We start from the raw sequence: 20,812 nt of genomic DNA on the forward strand, positions 1-20,812 counted from the left end.
TGAGTCTCAGCCGTTTTAAACATCTTTATATTTAGAATGACCTTTGTTTCAGTTGGTTTTAATGTGTACAAGTTATTTTTGAGTCTTACAGAGAAAATATGAACACCTATTGAAAAAACAAATACTTCATTAAATTCAAAATATACTCTGTACATATTTTCCAGCAGGCAGCAAATGGAGATTATGTTTCTTTTCATCTTCGGTACATAATATACATTCTTAAGTAAGATGAAAGATTCTCCAAAAAATAGTTTGACATCTCCCATTGCCTCATTAAATTCACACTTTGAAATTTTGCATATAGCTTATTCTCCCTCAACGTTCCTAGGACTTTCTAAAGATGTTCCTTGTGTTTCGCCTCTGTCTTGGAATAGACATGTCATCAATGAAAACAATTACAAAGGTGTTAAGGAAATCCCTGAAGACTCTGTTCATCAAATCCATAAATATCATTGGAGCGTTGGTCAAACCAAACGACATTATGATGAACTCGTAATATCCGTATCTAGATCGAAATGTTGCCTTCGAGATATCACTCTCCCTTATTCTCAGTTGGTGGTAACCTATAGTAGCTCCCTATAACTAATCAAACAGATCATCGATTATGGGAAACGGATACTTATTCTTGATGATTACTTTATTCAACTCCCTGTAGTTTATGCATAGGTGTAACGATCCATCCTTTTTCTTTACAAACAACACTGGTGCACCCTAGGGGGATACACTAGGTCGTATGAACCCTTTATCAAGTAGTTCTTGCAACTGGACCTTAAGTTCTTTCAATTCGGCCGGAGCCATTCTATATGGAGCTTTGGATATAGGAATAGTGTCTGGCTCTAACTCAATTGCAAAATCAATATCCTTGGGTGGAGGCAACCCTGGAAGTTCCTTTAAAAACACATCCAGGTATTCTCTCACAATTGGTGCTAAGGTTAAGGCAACTTCAGTTTCTCTGATGTCAACTACGCTAGCCAAGATACTTCAGGTACCTTGGTTAAGCAACCTCTTGGCGTTCACAGCTGAAATCATCTTGGGCAAGACTACAGTCCCAACCCATTTGAACTTAAAACTAGCTTCCCATATGAAGGTTAAAAATCACCTCCTTATGAGAACAATCTATACTGGCATGATTGGCAGCCAACCAATCCATGCCCAGAATTACTTCAAAGTCCTGCATATCCAACACTATCAGAGTCACATCAAGGGTGTGGTTCGCTGTTTCTAGTTGACATACTTTTATCTTTTCACTTGCTATCATGATTTCTTCTCGCGGAGTAGACGCTGAAAAAACATAACCCAAGGGCTCTAAAGCTAGCATAGCATGCTTTACAAACAATGACAAAATTAAATAATAAGATGATCCAAAGTCAAATAACACCAAAGCATAGTGTCCCAAGATTGGGAGCGTACTTATTACTACTGTTCTCGAGTGCTCAGCTTCTTGATGGTTGGTGGCATAGACCCAACCGTGCTGCTACTGTCGGTTTGAACTACCTTAATGTGAACTCGGGGGCTGACTGATGCTTAATTTTATGAAGTGGAAATGTGGATGATATGTGTTGATGAAATTACGTTGTGCATTCAAGTTTCCTCAGCGGAATTCAAGTGTAAATTCCTCTGAGTTTCCTGATAAGACCAAGGTCGAACATAGGGACTTGTGAAAACAAATTGCGTTGGTGATTTTTATGAAGGCCTTGCGGTAACCAAATAAATAAATTGTTGGTTTGTTGTTGATTGCGTGAATGAAGAAAAATAACCATTGCGGCGGAGTTTGAAAAGAGTTGGTAAACGAAAGATGCGATGAATATGCGGTGAACGGGTTGAGAAGGGTTTCGGCTAACACTTCCTAGGATGCGTTCGTGCTTTGCGACCATGCAACATGCATACAATAATAAACCATCTCTCGATGCGAATGCTACGGCTTCTAATGCTAGAACACATGCGATATATGTGATATGTCTATAGAACCTACACATAATGTAGAAATAGAACTTCCATTGTATAAATATGAAAATGAAGTACAAAATAATAATGCAAGTATAGAATAAAGAGTCTGGTAGCAATCTCTTGCTGCCCAAGCGTTTACTGTTTTTCTACTCATGCTCAAAAGATAATCTCCCTCTCGCGAGAGTCGGCCCGCTCTTTGCTTCTTCGCCCCAAGGTTCTCTCTTGAGTTGCCTTGAGCGATCTCCGGCGTCACCACTCTTTTCTTGTCCACCTTAAAATGAAAGAAAATTATGAACAAGGGCGTGCGAACTTGTGGAACAAAGAATAGCTGGACTCGTGAAATCGTCAACCCGTTTTTTGAAGGATGCCTCTGGTATTTATAGAACATCCAAGGTGAACGTCGGCTTCTCTCTCACGATCGTACAGATGGGATGGCTTTAATTCCTTACTGATGTGCCAAATATTTGTCACCGAAAAGCTAAATGTACTTGTGATCATTACGGCTGTCAACTTAATTCGGATTCGACTATCATCAACTTTCTGTCTCATCGCGATTAATTAGGCTTTCATCCAGATGTGCCCACCATGTTGCGATGACCAAGTTGCGGCAATCCTTCTCGGGCGAATGTTTGCGAGCACAATCATCGCAAAGCCTTGCGGTGAAGTTGTGCCGACCGATGATTTCCTATGATCTTAATTCTTTCCTTGCATTAACACATATTATGCATAAAAATACAAAAATCAACTGTTTCTATGCGTTGAACGCATGCGACTGCAATATTATGAAATTGATGCTTGATGGACGTAATTTTAACATGTTTTATCAACGCAATCCAACATTGTTTAAAAACTTAGCACTATGATAACATGCATTTTTTCCCGTTATCACACCCCCAAATTTAAATAATGCTTGTCCTCAAGCATAAGCTAAAGATTCCTTTAGCAAGTAAACCGCAAAGTTATTTTCCTAGATTTCTCAAGGATACTTCGTATAAATCCTATATGCCAAAATTTCCTTAAGTCTTATTCAAGTCTCTTCTTAAAATGTTTCTAAGACCTAGGGACTGCAAGCTTAACTTTCAAAAGGACTCTACTAATTTCTAGAACATCGCATGATTTATTTCAAAAAGAAAATTTTCCACCGGAGTGTCAAATGATTTTATCCTTGCATATTTCGTGACATTATTTTTTTTTTCTGACCTTGTACTAATCCAAGTGCTTTGCCTTCGTTTTGGCTTGCCCCCACGGGTGTCATGTAGACATCCAACTATGAGCAATGCGCTATTTTCATACTAAACTTTTACCTACTTGGCAACGGAGTTGCGGTCATTTATTTATGCGTTGATCCTAGTGACTTACTTTCGTTTTAGCTTACCCTCACGTGTGTCATGTGGACATCCAATTATGGGAAGTGCCTTTCACAACTTAACTCTTATCAACATAGGTTTCCCATTGCGTTGACAGTGAAGTTGTTATTCTCAAATTTTTTTTTCTTCAAAATAACAAGGTTGAAAATAAATACCTCACCCCCAAATTTAAAATGCGGCAATGTCCTCATTGCCAAAAGATTGAAATGAGTCATGCGATGTTCTTAGAAAGCTTCGTAAAGAGAGTTTGAAAGAAAGATAGCAAACCCCTAACTTCTAAAAATATTTTATGAGGTGACTATCTTAAAACTAAGTTCACTCTTGTATATATGAAAGAAATAGAAGCATATTTTTCATCATTGAAATCATACTTGGCAAAGAAACAACATGTGGTAATTTACTAAATTTATCTATGTCACATGATTGCGGTAATCAAAGAGGATGTGGTGATAAGACTTTTAAAACTAAAATGCGATGTGATAGCACAAAATTTGAAATAAAGATAAAGAAGAATACACCCCTAAATTTGCGTTGTCGTCCGCATTTGTGTATTGGCGCATCCATCTTTGCGGCGATCTCTCTTTTTTAGATTGAGGTGATGGAGTGAGATAAGTTGCTTCTTCGCGTAATATCTCCGCAATCCAGCGCCTCGATCATTGCAAGAAAAACAGAGAGAGGGTCAAATTATTTTAAACAAAACGAAATTTGTTATCGCAATCTCCTTTTTTTTTTAAAGAAATAAAATAAGAATAGAATAAGACTGAAAGATATAGTGAGTGTTCCGAATAGTAGAAAAGTACTGAAGAATTGATGTTTCCCAAAACTTGTGTCCCTAATGAATTACGATCGTTTGATAATGCAGGGACCACCTACTTCCTTCTTTATTCAAAGTTCTTTAATTCCACAGAGTCGACTTGGTGATGTCATCCTTCTCCATGATACGCCTTTACTCGCTGCCCATTAAATTTGAATATGTTGATTCCGTCATCATTTGATAATTCCACCGCGCCATGCGGGAATAGCTGTAGACGTGAGTTGAAGAGTAAGACATTTTGCCTGACTTGGAAGTTCTTACCGCATATGCGTTTGTCATGCTAGCGCTTGGTGTGCTCTTCAAAAATCTTCACATTTTCATATGCGTTAATCCTCCATTCTTCTAGCTCGACCAATTGCATTTTTCGCACTTCTTCTGCCTTCTTCAAATCAAAGTTCAACTTCTTTACCGCCCACAGTACCTTATATTCCAGCTCCAAAGGCAAATGACACACCTTACCAAATACCAACGCATATGGAGACATACCTATTGGTGTTTTAAATGCAGTCTGGTATGCCCACAACGCATTGTCAAGTTTCGTTGCCCAATATTTCCATGAAGGCCTTACTACCTTCTCAAATATTAGCTTAATTTCTCGATTAGACACTTTGACCTGACCATTCATCTGCGTATGGTATGCGGTGGCCATCTTGTGGAGAATGTTGTATTTGCGCAGTAGCTCATTGATATTATGGTTGACAAAGTGGGACCCTTCATCACTTATGATGGCACAGGAAGTGCCAAAACGAGTGAAAATCTTTTTCTTCATAAACTGGGAGACTACTGCCGCATCACTTGCGATGCATGTTATTGCCTCTACCCACTTGGAGACATAATCGATGGCTAATAAAATGTAATGTTTACCATTCAAAGGAAGGAATGGTTCCATGAAATCAATCCCCTATACGTCGAACAATTCAAGCTCCAAGATAGTGTTCATTGGCATTGCATGTTTCCATGAAATGTTACCTGTCGTTGGCACGGATCGCACTTCATTACGTAGTCAGCTGCTATCACACCCCCTCTCAGATTACCCTTTTATTCTAGAAGAGGATATAACCGTAGTAGTTACTAGCTCTATTGCCAATACCCATGCACCACCTAAGCCTTCTAATCTAAATACCAACCTGTTTAAAACATTAGTAATATACGCATATAGCAAACCTCCCTTAAGGTTCTACAAAGATTACATAAATACATGCATACAACCATGACATAACATTTATAGAAAAATATTCACAGATGGCCCAAACATTCCTAAAGAAGCCCTAGTCCCTCTCAAAACATGTGTACATAAACAGATCATCAACCTAAGTCTTCTTAATAAGTCGAGTCTTTCAATGGCGAGCAACAACAAAATCAACCCTAAGGAAATTGACCCCTACCTGAAAAGGGAAAACACAGAAATTCTGTGAGCTAAAAGCCCAGTGAGCGGTTATAGACTCGTATAACATCAAGCATTACATCACTATAAACATGTAAATATACTAACGAGTAACTCAAGCAAATGTCTCGAAATGTAGCTTTAAACCATTCTTAGACATCATTAAACATCATTATTCCCTAGTTGAGAACGAGCCTAATTGTCTAGCTTCTAACGTTTATTACCGATCAAAAGACCCATACTTCAGCCTCTCATTCATAACTGCCTACATGTACGTGGCCATGCTAAGTACCATCATATCTTAGGTATTTATGCTCAGATACCTTCTTAAACTTGTCCTTCAGTATTGAGCTACTAAGATACCTTCTCAAATGTCCTTCGGTATCAAGTTGGTCAGGTACCTTCTCAAATGTCCTTCGGTACCAAGTTGGTCAAATACCTTCTCAAATGTCCTTCGATATCAAGTTGGTCAGATGCCTTCTCAAATGTCCTTCAATATCAAGTTGGTCAGATGCCTTCTCAAATATCCTTCGGTATCAAGTTGGTCAGATACCTTCTCAAATGTCCTTCGGTATCAAGTTGGTCAGGTACCTTCTCAAATGTCCTTCGGTATCGGGGTATTTTGTAACATCAAATTAAGTTTCATTGCCTATCATTTTCACAAGATCTCATTCTCTCATAGCCTTCCTCTAGGAAGCATATTACAAAATTAGAAACTTAACTTTTGTAATGATTACATGACATACCTTGGCCTGTGTTACACATATACAAGCCGGGAAACATGCGTTAAGTTATTCTTCAACCATTTGTTGTTTGGGGGAGTATAAATTCATCATTAATGTCACTGTAACTTACTTGATCTTATATACATAAGTATTGGAGACATTAATTCACTTAGTCACTCACCGCTCTTCAGGACTCTTAATAGTTTATACGCCTCTCCTAGCTCTTCTTGGCCTGAAAGGACATAATTCCCGGTTAAACTACTTAGAATTCTTAGTAAAATACCTCATATAATTCATTTACTAAAGGAAATTTCATCAACAAAGACAGCTCTACTGGCGAGATCCTCATGGGCGAGATCAGCGAGATCCTCATGAGCGAGATCAGTGAGGTCCTTACTAGCGAGATCAGCGAGATCCTCATGAGCGAGATCAAGCTTTTCCTGGCAAATTTTTATCCTAGCGATACTCACCTTACCAGCGATACTTAGCCCTATTCTTAGCGAGATTTCCTTCTAGAGCGAGATCCTCATTCCCATATCTCGCTATAACTCCCCACGGTGAACTGTTTGTTTGTTCTTCCCAAGCAGCTGTTTGCTTATGCCCGACTCCCTATTATAACTTTAAAAATTCATAACTCAAAATCCAGAGCTATTTTCAAGAAACTTCCTCCTACAAACTTGTTTAGAATTGAATTAAATTTCTTACCTTACAATTTCAGCCGAGAATTCTTTATAGTTTGGCCTGGAACTTCCAATCTTCACCTCAGGCTCTGATTAACTCAAGATTCTGCCTCCTCTGAACTTTCTTCACTTCTTATTCTTCTCCTCCTGCAATCTTTCTTTAGTAAGACAACCTCACAAACTAGATTCTCTCAATTTTCAAATGACACTAATTTTACTAAATTTGCTTATGTCAATTGTCGAAACCATGCTTTTGAAGTTCTTCTTCCAAAAATTTCCCACCGCCTCCCGAGTTCAAGGGTTAACTGCCACGTCTCCCCTCATTTAATATGTTTTTCCTTCCCTTCCATCATAATTCCTATATATAAAACATGAATTGCTACTTTAATAAATGTGTAATATAACATTCCTTTGGCTAAATATGCTTATCTAGAAAACCTAGAGTTCGAGGTTTACAACTGCATCCTTGAATAATGTGAGTCAAAAGAATCCACTCCGTAAAACTTTGGCTGCGGTGCGCTGTCCTCCAAAGTGCCCACCATATGGCGAGTCATGACATTGTGATAATATGCGTTGTTGAGCAGCATTTGGTACGCATAATCGAAAAATCTAGTCTGCCCCTCTTTTATACAGATTCGGCTTATCCCAATAATAATGTATGCATTCATGTTTGAGTTTCTTCTGTTGGTGGTAAGTGTAATCTTCAGGAAATTGGTCACAAACCAAATAATTGACTATGTTTTCATATCAGGGCAATTCTTCTATATGGAACAGCTACTCATCCGAGAATACGACACTCACTTCAGACTCATTGTGGTCAACCTCAGGATTTTCCAGTCTAGACAAGTGATCTACAACTTGATTCTTTGTCCCCTTCCGGTCAATTATTTCTATATCAAATTCTTGAAGGAGGAGAACCCACCTGATCAACCTCGGCTTTGCGTCCTTCTTTGTCATTAAGTACTTTATTGCCGAATGATCAGTATGGATGAGTACCTTTGTTCCCAATAGATATGCTCAAAATTTCTTCGACGCAAAAATTACCGCCAAGAGTTCTTTCTCTGTGGTGGCATAATTTGTCTAAGCAGGGTTTAATGTTTTACTCGCATATGCGATGGGATGCAAGGTTGTTTTTTTCTTTTGCACTAAAGCTACTCCCATCGCATACCCGCTTGCGTCGCACATGATTTCAAAAGGAAGTGTCCAATCCGGCGCAATTAATACGGGTGTAGTAATCAATGCATCTTTTAAAACTCAGAATGAATTAAGGAATTATTGTCAAACTCAAAATTTCTCTCAGCCTCTAATAACGTATTTAGTGGTCATGCTATTTTAGATAAGTCTTTGACAAATCGTCTTTAGAATCCAGCGTGCCTCAAGAAGCTTCGTACAACCTTCTCGCTTGTTGGAGGTGGAAGTTTTTCAATTGCTTCGATTTTTGCTTTGTCCACCTTCAACTCATTCCGGAAAACCTTGCGTCCCAACACTATCCCTCATTCACCATGAAATGACATTTTTTTCCCAGTTAAGCACCAAATTCATCTCTTCGCATCTCTTCAGTATCTTCTCCAAGTTGGCTAGACAGACTTCGTAGGTGTTCCTATAAACAGAGAAGTCATCCATAAAGATTTCAATAGAGTCCTCGAGATAATCTTAAAAGATAGCCATCTGCACCTTTGGAACGTGCTTGGCGCATTGCAGAGGCCAAACAGCATGCAGCGAAAAACGAAGGTCCCATATGGGCAGGTGAATGTGATATTGTCTTGATCTTCTGGAGCTATCATAATTTGGTTGTATCCGGCATACCCATTCAGGAAGTAGTAGAAGTCATTTCTTGCTAATCGGTCTAGCATTTGATCAATGAATGGCAAAGGAAAATGATCTTTCTTTGTGGCCGCATTTAGCTTGCAGTAGTCCATGCAAATGCATCATCCAGTGATGGTCCTTTACGGTATTAATTCATTGTGTTCATTCAGGACTACCGTCATGTGATCCTTTTTCGACACACACTGCATGGGGCTGACCCACGTGCTATCTGCTATAGGATAAATAATGCCCGCATCTAGCCATTTAATGATCTCCTTCTTGATGACCTCTTTCATCGCAGGGTTGAGTCTGCGTTGATGTTCAATCGTTCCTTTGTGGTCCTCTTCAAGACGAATGTGATGCATGCAGTACGCTAGGCTAATTCCTCTAATGTCAGCGAGCGTCCAGCCAATTGCTCGTACATGTTTCCTAAGAATGTTCATCAATGCATTCTCCTGGTTTTCGTTGAGTGCAGAGGAAATGATGCGTACTTTCATTCCTCTAATGGCAACTTCTCATTCTGCCCCAAAAATGCGTACTTCAAATGGGTCGATAGGGTCTTAAATTAAAGTGTTAGTGGCTCCACTAGGAAAGGCTGCATTGTTTTTCTTTCTTCTTTTTCTGTTGGCTCTTTTTCTTGCTCTGCGATCATTTCTTCTTCCTTGCTTGTTTTTATTGTGATCGCATTACGGCAACAACGGATGCGCTGACATCCTCTTCTTCATTTTTTCATCAAACTTTTCTTCTTCAATCACATTCTGGTCATCATCTAAGTCATGCAGGTCTTCTTCATCCGGAAACTTCATGGCACGAATTATGTTAAACTTGAGCTTCTGTTCGTTGATGCTCAAAGTGATTTCCCCTTTATGCACATCAATTTGAGCATAACCCGTTGATAGAAAAGGTCGCCCCAGAATGATGGGAACATCTTTGTCGGCCTCATAGTTCAATATGATGAAGTCAGCTAGTAGGATAAACTTATCAATGGTTATCAGCACATTCTTCACCTTTTCCTCTGGATGATCAGAGATCTATCGACCAGTTGGAGAGTCACTGTTGTAGGTACAAGTTGCCCCACGTTCAGCTATCTAAAGATTGACAGAGGCATCAAATTTATGTTGGGTCTCAGGTCACAAAGGGCTTGCCCGATGTACAGTTATCCTATGGAGCAAGGAATAGTAAAGCTCCCAGGATTGCTCATCTTTGGTGGAATAATTGATTTCGAACTTTGAGTTAACGCCACCGTGGAAAATTTACCAGCACCCCTTTTCTTAGTTACCATATCCTTCAGAAACTTTGCATAGGCAGGCATTTCCTCAATTGGTTTACTGAAAGGAATATTAACATGTAATTGCTTTAACATAAATAGGAAGTGTTGGTATTGTACCTCTTCGTTCTTTTTCTTCCTTAGTCTCTGTGGGAAAGGGGTAACTGTACTTTCACGATTCCCGTCTCAGTTGGCTTTAAGGTCAACGCAACCTCTGGTTTTACTGCTTCTTTTTCTCTTTCTTCTTCTTGCGTCACCGTAATATCGGGTTCAACCGCAATGGAAGTCGTTCGACTAAGCTCCTTCTTTTCTCCCTCCACAATCTTCCCACTTCGTAATGTCACAACCTAACGTTGCTCTTTACCTGATCCCCCCGGGTTGCATGGAAGTTCAGTTGAACTTGGCAGAGCCCCTTGTGGTCTACTCTTCAGCTCACTCGCAATCTAGCCCATTTGTAATTCTAAATTCGAATGGATGTAACCTGACTTTGAAGCACCGTTTCGTTTTTATCTATGTATTGCTTCAATAGGCTTTCTAAGGAAGAGGATTGCGGTGGTTGTGAGATACTTGCTTGATTGCTCGTTTGACTATTGTTGCGTAGGAATAATCCTGGTGGCCTTTCTTTTTGTGCCACGGGTTGGAAATTCTATTGTTGATTCTTCCAAAGAAAATTGAGGTGGGTTCTCCACCCGGGGTTGTAGGTGTTCGAAAAGGGGTTATTCTTTACAAAGTAAACTGATTGTGGATTTTTCGGGCAATCTTCCATCACATGCCCATCACCGCAAGTCACACCCCTTGCGGTGTTTTGACTGATTGTGTTGATTTGCCCATTTTGCAGTGTCGGGCTGCTGATCGCAATTCTTTGTATTAAGTTCATCATTGCGGTCATCTGGTTTTGTAGTGAAACAATAGCACCATTATTTGTGTCATTGTCTTTGAGTCTCAATCTCTGGTCACTTTCTCTCCAATCTTCATGGTTCTTAGAGATGCGATTCAAGATATTCTTCGCCTCGTCATACGTTTTATCAAGTAGACCACCAGCGGCTGCCGCATTGGCAGTGGTCTGCAAAGCAGGATTCAAACCACGATAAAAAAATTTTCATCTGAAGGCAGTCTGGCAACCCATTGTGTGGACAGTCCCTGATCAACCTCTTAAACCTCGCCTAGGCATCACTGAGCGATTCGTCCATGTCTTGTTCAAAATTTGTAATCAGTTTCCTTCGTCTGGCATTCTCAGTAGGTGGAAAGTATTTCTTCATGAACTTCTCCACGACCTGTTCCTAAGAAGTGATCTCTCCCAGCTCGAGAGAATACGCCTATTTCTTGGCCTAATCACAGAGAGAAAATGGGAACAAAGTTAGTCGAACTTCTTCGGCATAGATATTCAGGAACACAAAACTATTGCAGATTTCAATAAAGCTTCAGAGGTGGGTGTGCGGGTCCTCGCTACGCCTTCCTTAGAATTGTCCTGCAGTCTGGATCATCTGTAACATCACCGGCTTCATTTTGAATCGTCTTCCATTGAGGGTAGGCCTCATGATTTCTGAAGAGAAATCATAAAGGTTTGACGATGCATAGTCCCTAATGGGTCTATTGCGATTGTTTGCCAATAGGATTGGATTCGCCATGACATTGTTATCATTTGGTTCTCCGTTTCCAGGCTGCTACGCGATCTCTTCTTTATTTGATTGTGGTTGCTATTAGTGGTCTCACAATCTCCTTCTAAACATTCTCTCAATCTCCTTGTCGTAATTCGCCAGAGATTGAGAGTCTGCAAAGAAATGAGAAAAATTATCGTTAGCACTCTATTTTGCCGAAGTCACCGGCAACAGTGCCAAAAACTTGATACTTAATTTTATGAAGTGAAAATGTGGATGATATGCGTTGGTGAAATTGCGTTGCACACTCAAGTTTCCTTAGCGGAATCCAAGTGTAAATTCCTCTGAGTTTCTTGGTAAGTCCAGGGTCGAACACAGGAACTTGTGAAAACAGGTTGCGTTGGTGATTTTTATGAAAGCCTTATGGTAACCAAATAAATAAATTGTTGGTTTGTTGTTGATTGCATTAATGAAGAAAAATAACAATTGCGCCGGAGTTTGAAAATAGTTGGTAAACGGGAGATGCAATGAATATGTGGTGAACGGGTTGAGAAGGATTTTGGCTAACACTTCCTAGGATGCGTTCGTGCTTTGTGACCATGCAACATGCATACAATAGTAAACCATCTCTCGATGCGAATGCTACGACTTCTAATGCTAAAACGCATGCGATATATGCGATAAGCCTATAGGACCTATACATAAGCCTTTATTCTTATTTATGCGATGACAGGATAACACACATACAAATAAGGCGACCACATAATATCATTCCTATCTCTAGGATGCATGTGATGTAGGTTGATTAATAGAGCTTATCTCTAAGTCCCTATCTCTTGTTTATGCAATTCTAATCTTGCTCTTTTGAGTCTATATTCTAACTTGACTCTCTCGAGTCTTAGGTTCTTTCTTCAGACTCTCTCTCGAGAGCTCTAAAGGGGTGTTTTGCACAGCATAAAACAAGACAATCGTAAACAATGAACTTCCTAGGTCATGTTAGCTTAGTTCTTCTCAACCTATTCGACTAGTTTAGTTACTCGTGCATATTAAGAGAGTGAACAGATGTAGAAATAGGACTTCCATTGTATAAATATGAAGATAAAGTACAAAATAACAATACAAGTATAAAATAAAGAGCCTGGTAGCAATCTCTTGCTGCCCAGGCGTTTACACTGTTTTTCTACTCGTGCTCAAAAGATAATCTCGCTCTTGTGAGAGTTGGCCCGCTCTCTGCTTCTACACCCCAAAGTTCTCTCTCGAGTTGCCCTGAGCGATCTCCGGTGTCACCACTCTTCTCTTGCTCTGCCTTAAAATGAAAGAAGACTATGAACAAAGGCGTGCAAACATGTGGAACAAAGAATAACCGAACTCGTGAACTCGTCAACCTCTTTTCTGAAGGATGCTTCTAGTATTTATAAAATATCCAAGGTGAACATCGACTTATCTCTCATGATCGTCCAGATGGAATGACTTTAATTCCTGACTGATGTGCCGAATATTTGTTACCGAAAAGCTGAATGTACTTGTGATCGTTATCGGCTGTCAACTTAATTCGGATTTGACTGTCATCAGCTTTCTGTCCCATCGGAATTAATTAGCTTTTCACCCAGATGTGCCCACCATGTTGCGCTGACCTAATTGCAGCAATCCTTCTCGGGCGAATGTTTGCGAGCACAATCATTGCAAAGCCTTACGGTGAAGTTACGCTCGACCGATGATTTTCTATGATCACATTTCTTGCCTTGTGTTAACGCATATTCTACATAAAAATACAAAAATCAACTGTTCCTATGCGTTGAACGCATGCGACTGCAATATTATGAAATTGATGCTTGATGGACGCAATTTAACATGTTTTATCAACGCAATCCAACATTGTTTAAGAACTTAGCACTATGATAACTTGCATTTTTGCCCGTTATCACTGACCCCCCATACTCCCAGAACCACTACTAGGGCATTGGTCAACCGTGTGCCTAACCTGCTTATATCTGAAGCAAGTCCCTGTGCCAATCAGACAACGTCCCTAATGAGCTTCCCATATGATTTGCACGCCGACCTATCTCTCCAAACTCCTCTTGAAATAGTAGCTTGTTGTTTGATGTCTCTTAGCGACCTGTCCTCTGAACCTTCTACGGAGGCCCCGATGCTTTCTGTTTAGCTTTCCTCTTCTGACTTGAGGCAAGTTCTTCCGTCAAAGACTTCAGGAACTCTATCCTTGAAGGATAGCCTACTCGTGCTACCACTCGAAATACTGTCACGTAGATGGGAGACTCAAGAGCTTGCACAATATCTCGCACCCCATCCTGAAATCCCTGCACAAATCTTTCAGCTCTTTTTGCTTCAATAGACACCATATCAGGGGCGAAGCAAGATAGTTTGTCAAACTCATCCTCGTACTCCTCTACTATCATGGTCTCCTGCTTTAGGTTCATAAACTCGGCCTGCTTACTGTACCTCATGTGAGCAGAGAAGTACTTCTCGTAAAACTGCTCTTTGAATTGGTCCCACGTTGTTTAGCCCCATTAGCTTCTATCATTCTTTCAGTTGAACCCCACTAATGCTTGACATTATTGACGAGAACAGAGGCAACACACTGTAACTTCTGCTCTTTTAGGCACTTCATGTACTGAAAAATCCCTTCCATAGTGGACAACCACAACTCTGCTTTAGTGGGGTTTTTCAGGAACCCATTAAACGTCGGAGGGTCATACTTCTTGAAATCTTCTAGATATTCGGCCTCCACGGAAGGGCCTGCCACAATTTGATTCGATACTCTGACTTGATTATGAACTTGTGGTGTTGGGGCCGGTGGGGGTGGCACCTGCAGCGACTCTGCATGCTGAGATATCTGCTCGGCCACAAAATCCCTTAGTTGCCTTACCACAGCTCGCATGACGACATTCCCAATAGTTGCAGCCATGGCAGTGTACTCTGCTAGAATCTCTAAGGGTGATGGTCTGACGGGGTCATGGTCGAATTTCGAGGCCCGCTCCTTGGTATAACCCTTTGCGATCAAAAGGCGACGGGTCCCACATTTCTTGGCTTTGCACCTCAGGGTCTTGTACGTTAGGGTTCTGCTCCCTAATAACATTCTTACCTCAACTACCCCTTCCTCCAGTTCGGTGCCATACCTAATAACCACACTGAAACTTTAACAAAACACTTGCCGAGAAACCCGTCAAATATGATTATACAATAGGTAAAGTTTCATGCAAAATTCCCTAGATAACTTAAGGGACATACTTGACGACGACAAAAGATCCGTTTGTGGCCATAGGAACATTTTGGACTCACGATGTAAGTTAGTCTACAGAACCTAAAACTTTGGCTCTGATACCAACTGCAACGACCCAGATTTCTATTATGTTTCTAGAAAGCTACTAGGTGCATGCATAGGTTTGACGATGAAATCCTCGAAGTAAAATTAAATAAAAGAATTAAAAATTTTATTTCATTAGATAAACTTAAATAATAGATAAATCCTGAAAACACCGTTCGGGGTATCCCTGACCCAAAATTTAAAATAAATATCAATTAAACAAATTAACAAATGAGATAAAGGAATATCCATAAATTTTAAAATACTAAATTCTTAGATCAGACCCTATCAGATGAAACCTAAGTGCGGAAGTGACACATGTCCAAATGGCCAAAGTCACGGATCCCTCTTATCATTCATCGGTCTATCTCTACCTTTACCTGAAAAATATGAAAGGAAAAGAATGAGTATATAGGTATACTTAGTGAGCAACCTACTATAGACCCACTTAGTGATCTATTAGCCTTCCTATCGGACTCGAGCGCACAATGGCATCGTAGGCATGGGCATAAGCATAAGGGGCGAACACGAAGGCATGCTTTCATAAATAGTGGCCCCGGAGGGCACACTCATAAATATAAGTGGTGAACCCAAAGGAACATCGTATGTAGGCATAAGGTGTGGCCCGAAGGCTCACAATATGCGAAGTGCATAGCCCGATGGAAGTGCTAACAGTCACTAAAGTCTCATATAGGCATGGACATACAATCAAGTCTTAAATCATGCTTAAGTTTCATAACAGTTTCACAATTTATTCATCAATCAAATACTGCAACAACACATACTATCGAAGTTCCATGACATAAGTGTAAACTTCCAAAAATTTCAACTGACCAACAAGCATGACAAAAAAAAAATTATTCCAAGCCAATGTAGAAACCAATACTTAATGCATACTTGGGTTTAGGGGCGAACAGGTAGTAAATCATTTACTTTGGATTTAGGCCTAAGAAAAAGCAAACGAGCAGTTGAACCTTCCTCCTAACTTAACAAAGGCTTGAATCAAAGCCTCTAGCACCAACCATAAACACACAGTTCAACTTGTAGGCAAATCCCTAAAATCTATATAAATTAATTCAACAATCCCCACACAATTTACACCCAAAATTTGCCAAAAAGGACCAATGAAGACTTTGACGGTTGCTACAACGCCTTAGAACCTCCACTTCAGTCCCCTAAATTCAACATTGGACCAATCGTCAAGCCAAAATTACACCAAATAACCAAGATCTTTCAAGAAACTAAGAAACTGACCAAAAAAATAACCAAGGATCTTACCCCATAGTGCGCGAACAGAGGCCACACGAGAAGACCTTGAAGCTGCCTAGACGAAGACTGTCGCAGGCACCGATCGCAATGACGACGACGATGAAGCTACGTGGTGAACGACGAATGGCGGAGCTTCGATCGTGGATGGCTCGTTGACGGCACGCACGACGTGCGTCTAAGGGTTCCCGATTGGATCGCGGCTGAAGCTCCTAGGCGACGACGTCTGAAACTTTTGAGCACGTCTGTGTCTGGTCGCGGCTAGATTGATCGACCCCTTGCAAGTCTTGCATGGCTGGGAGATGAAGAGACAGGGGAAGGGGTCTCTCGGCGTGAAGGAGGATAAAAAAAGTTTTATTTTTTTCTCTTCCTTTTTGACTTGCACGTATATCGAGGAGGTAAAGGCATATTTAAATATTTCCCTCCTCCCCTAACCCTAATTCCCAAAATCACAAAACAAACCTATGTTATTTATTGTTTCCTTTTTTTTTTGTTGGGGCGTCATAGGATCAGTGGTACTTAAGGAGTTAGATATAACTACAGGGACAAAACGATAAATTTGGCCCAGTTGTACTTACGAGCATTTTGTGAAGGGTCATTGTACTATTGATTAGTTATATCCAATTAAAACATAAATGTATGTGTAGTGCGAAGAGTGCAGTTATCGGTCTTTAGTAGAGTGCTCGATAGTTAATGGATGGTGAATATTAAAATTAAAAAAGTTTAATTAATTATTCACGTACCGTTGGAGCTTCAAGCTACAGGTCCATAGGTCCCCTTTGTAGCTCAATTGGAATTAACGATGATCAATTTTTAGATTAATTTGGATTTTTCAAATTAATTGAGGGAATTAATTATATGTGATACGATTAATTTAATTTAATTCTATATGATATAATTACTATAATGTATTTGATACATTATAATATAAAATTTATTTGAGAGAAAATTAAATATTTGAATATGATTCAAATATTAATTATGTGAATTGAATTCATATAATTAAATTTAATATAAATAAGATTTATATTAAATATCGTGGTTGAGAGAATTAAACTATAAGTAATATTATATTGAATACAATATTAAACTATAGGTTATATGTTATATTTGATATAACATATAGTTTAATATATATTATATGATAAAGTAGTTATTATATAAATATATATTAATGTATTTATTAAAATTATTTTATTTGTTATTTTTATATTAAAAAAAAAACTCCCTCCCCATTTTCTCCCAACTACGTTAGTGGGAGGCCAGTTGTGTGGAATAGTGGTTGTTCATCTTTTTCGTCATGGAATTGAATTACAGAAAGGTTTTGTAAGTTCCAACTGCTACACAATCCTCTCCTCCCCTTTTCTCTTTGAAATTCTCTCTCATCCAAAATAGCCAGAGTCTACACCTTTTGGATTTTCATCTAGAGAATATAGTGGTAACATCGTGGTAGTGTCCCTTTTTTTTTAGAGATTCTTCATAAAGAACGGTTATTCAGAGGTAAGGCTTTCTAAACCCATTTTTTTCTCTTCTGTAATTTTCTTAAGCATGCTATAATTATAAATTAGATGCATAAGTGTTTGTTGTAAAATTATAATTCTATAGATTTTGAGTTTGGGTCTGATCCTGTTTTCCACTCAAGGACCTTCAATGGTTCCTTCAGTCATTCAATGGACTTAACGATTGCACATTATTTGAACTCGCGTCATATTCAGGTATAAAATCAAGGTGTAAGTGGACTAAAGGTACATTTTGAGCCATTGGGATTGGAGATGATGGTGTCGTACTTCTACTCCTGTGAACTACCATTGGTACCTTAGACACCAATAAAGTCATTTTAGACATATCTTCACCCGTTAAAAGAATGAAGGTCTTCCTTATTACTGATCATGAAAGTGTTGAGTTTTATGCCCTAAAACTCGTAGATAGTGAATGTAATTAAATGACTGTCATTAATATAGTTATAAATGTTTTTATCAATGAATGTTATTGATGTTTTATTTAATTTTGTCTTATTAACCCTAAAATCCAATAAAGTAATGTCCTAGGTTGTCTTACAAATCTTGAACTGTATGTAGAGACATATAGGGATCAATATTCAAAATACAACCTAGAGGGTCATAGTATAGGGTTAAGTTTGTGTATCTTATCCCAGTAACACTATGGACACGACCCACTTTGTATTTGACACAAATGCAGTGATACAACGCATTTATGCAGAAGACACATGAGTGGGGGTATCCCGTGCAATGAGTTTGCACAAAACCAGACCGCGAAATAGTAACCATTAGATGTTACTCCATTGACTAGTTAGGTTTCTATTTCAATAGAATGACCTAGGCAACTTAGTCTTACTCTAGAGCATATATTATGAACTCCTGTTCATGAGGAATTGTCTTTTGATTTGTACGGGTGAGAGTGGTTAGTTCGTCGAGTCAATATTCCTACCATTTTGAGGATAAGACCGAGTGGGTAGCTAGGAATGTAATCATACGAGATGGATTTCACTCTTTCCCGTAGGGGTGGATACGGTTCGATTTGGTGGTCAAACCAAATCGATTTATTGGTTTAAACCGAATCGAACCGAACTGCATATATGCGGTTTGATTTGGTTTCAAATTCAGCTTTGGCATTTTAAAAAAATCTATGTTATATTCTTTTTTAATTAAAAAACGGTTCGGTTCGGTTCAGTTTTAAATCTGGTTTTATCTTTAAATTAAAAACGGTTCGGTTTTAGATACGGTTTTACTCCTTTTTTAAATATATAAATAAATAAATAAATATTAGTTAAAAACAGTTTGGTTTGGTTTCAAATTCGGTTTTCGAAAGTGAAACTGAACTTAACCGAATTAATTCGATTTCAACATTTTCTCAAACCGGATCGAACCGCATTTTTTGGTTTCACTGAGTTTTCGGTTCCGTTCGGTTTGGTTTCTACAATTTGAATGACCACCCTCACTTTCCCGACTTCAGGGTAAGTAGATGAGTGTTCCCTTAAGTGGTGTCTCCGAGACTTGAACAAAGGGTCCTACCCTTTCATTGCCTCGATAAGGGTTTATGTTTAATGGTTGGACCATAAACAACATGTTGTTTATTAGATGAGCACTGATACTTAAGGATGTAGAGGTAACCCAAAGGTAAAATGGTAATTTGACCTAGTTGATGTTACAAACACTTGTGAATGACTAACTTGTCGTTATTGGTCTATATCCGTGGATACAAAAACATATATGTAGTGAGGAGAGTACAAATGTGGGTCTTTAGTAGAGTGTACCCACCATTAACAAATATTTATTAATTTGGTTAATGAGTTTAGCTAATTAATCTCACATCGTTGAAGCTTTTGATTGCAGGTCCATTAGGTCCTCTTCCTAGCTTGTAAAAGGTATCGAAGTAATTTGTCATTAAATTGAATTCGAAATGTTCAAATTCATAATTGGGATTTTTTTAATGTTGTTGATACATTTTAATATAAAGTATAATTTTAGACTTTATTGTTAATTTTAAATATGATGCAAAATTAATAAATGAGATAATGAAATATCTGAAAGGAGTTCAAATATCAATTTAATATGAGTAAGATTCATATTAAAAAACTATAGGTTAAAATTAATGTGCATTAAAACTATGGGTTAAATGAGAGAAATGTTTTTTTAATATGATTCAAATGGGAAATTAAATTAAATATGTGATATTTAATTAAATAAATAATTAATTATTCAATTAATTAATCATCCAATTAAAGAAGATACATTTAATGATTTTTTTTCCTATTTTCATAGGTTTCATTTTTTTTCTTTTCAGATTCATGGTTATTTAAAATAAACATTAGAACATTTTATTAGGAATTTGAAAATATTATAACTAATATATAAAATATACTACAATATATAAATTCAATGTTTGACATAAATCACCATATAATGCATTTATTATGGGGAGAGAAAATGCATTTATTATGTTTTTTTTTTCCCTTTTCAATTTTAGAGATAAAATGCATTCGATATATTTTTTTCATTTTCATTTGGAAAGAGAAAACGACATTTAATATGATTTTATTTTCTATTTCGTTTTTCATGTTGATTTTTGTTATTATGTGTATTTCATTGATTGTTCACTTGTACATGTAATATATTATGTTGTTTATTTGTACATATCAATTTATTAGTTTTTTTAAATATACCTTAGAACATTTTGACGGATTCACAATTATTTTAAATATCCATTAGAACATTTTGTTAGACATTTGAAAATATTCTAACCAATATATGAAATATATTACGGTTTACAAATTAGAGATTGACTCAATGCTCGACATAAATCACATATAAACCAATATACGAAATATACTACAATATATAAATCTTCATAAATTTCATTTACATCATAGTATATATATCATAATAGTCCAAATAAAAAAACACTCATTTATATCAAAAAAATGAATCAATACATATATCACACTATATATCAAATTTCCTACAAAAGCTAAAAAAAATATCACATATATATATAAAATAGGAAAAAATAAAGTCCATCTTCATATGGGGGTTTATAATATATAACCCTCCATCTTCATCTCTTCTTCTTTGGCCATGGCCGCCACAGATCTCTCTCCACATTGTCGTTGATCAGA

The 20,812-nt window shown here is 38.1% G+C and overlaps 1 non-coding gene across 1 annotated transcript; it reads left to right on the forward strand.

The window, feature by feature from the left end:
• The first annotated feature begins 11,109 nt into the window (after window positions 1-11,109).
• Window positions 11,110-11,216, forward strand: LOC150032596 (small nucleolar RNA R71). The gene has a single exon (XR_016524933.1). It is a non-coding gene; the product is annotated as a small nucleolar RNA R71 (small nucleolar RNA).
• The last annotated feature ends 9,596 nt before the right edge of the window (window positions 11,217-20,812 follow it).

The sequence above is a fragment of the Benincasa hispida genome, chromosome 11, assembly GCF_027475165.1.
Source record: "Benincasa hispida cultivar pf3 chromosome 11, pf3_genome.v1.1, whole genome shotgun sequence".
Taxonomy (NCBI): domain Eukaryota; kingdom Viridiplantae; phylum Streptophyta; class Magnoliopsida; order Cucurbitales; family Cucurbitaceae; genus Benincasa; species Benincasa hispida.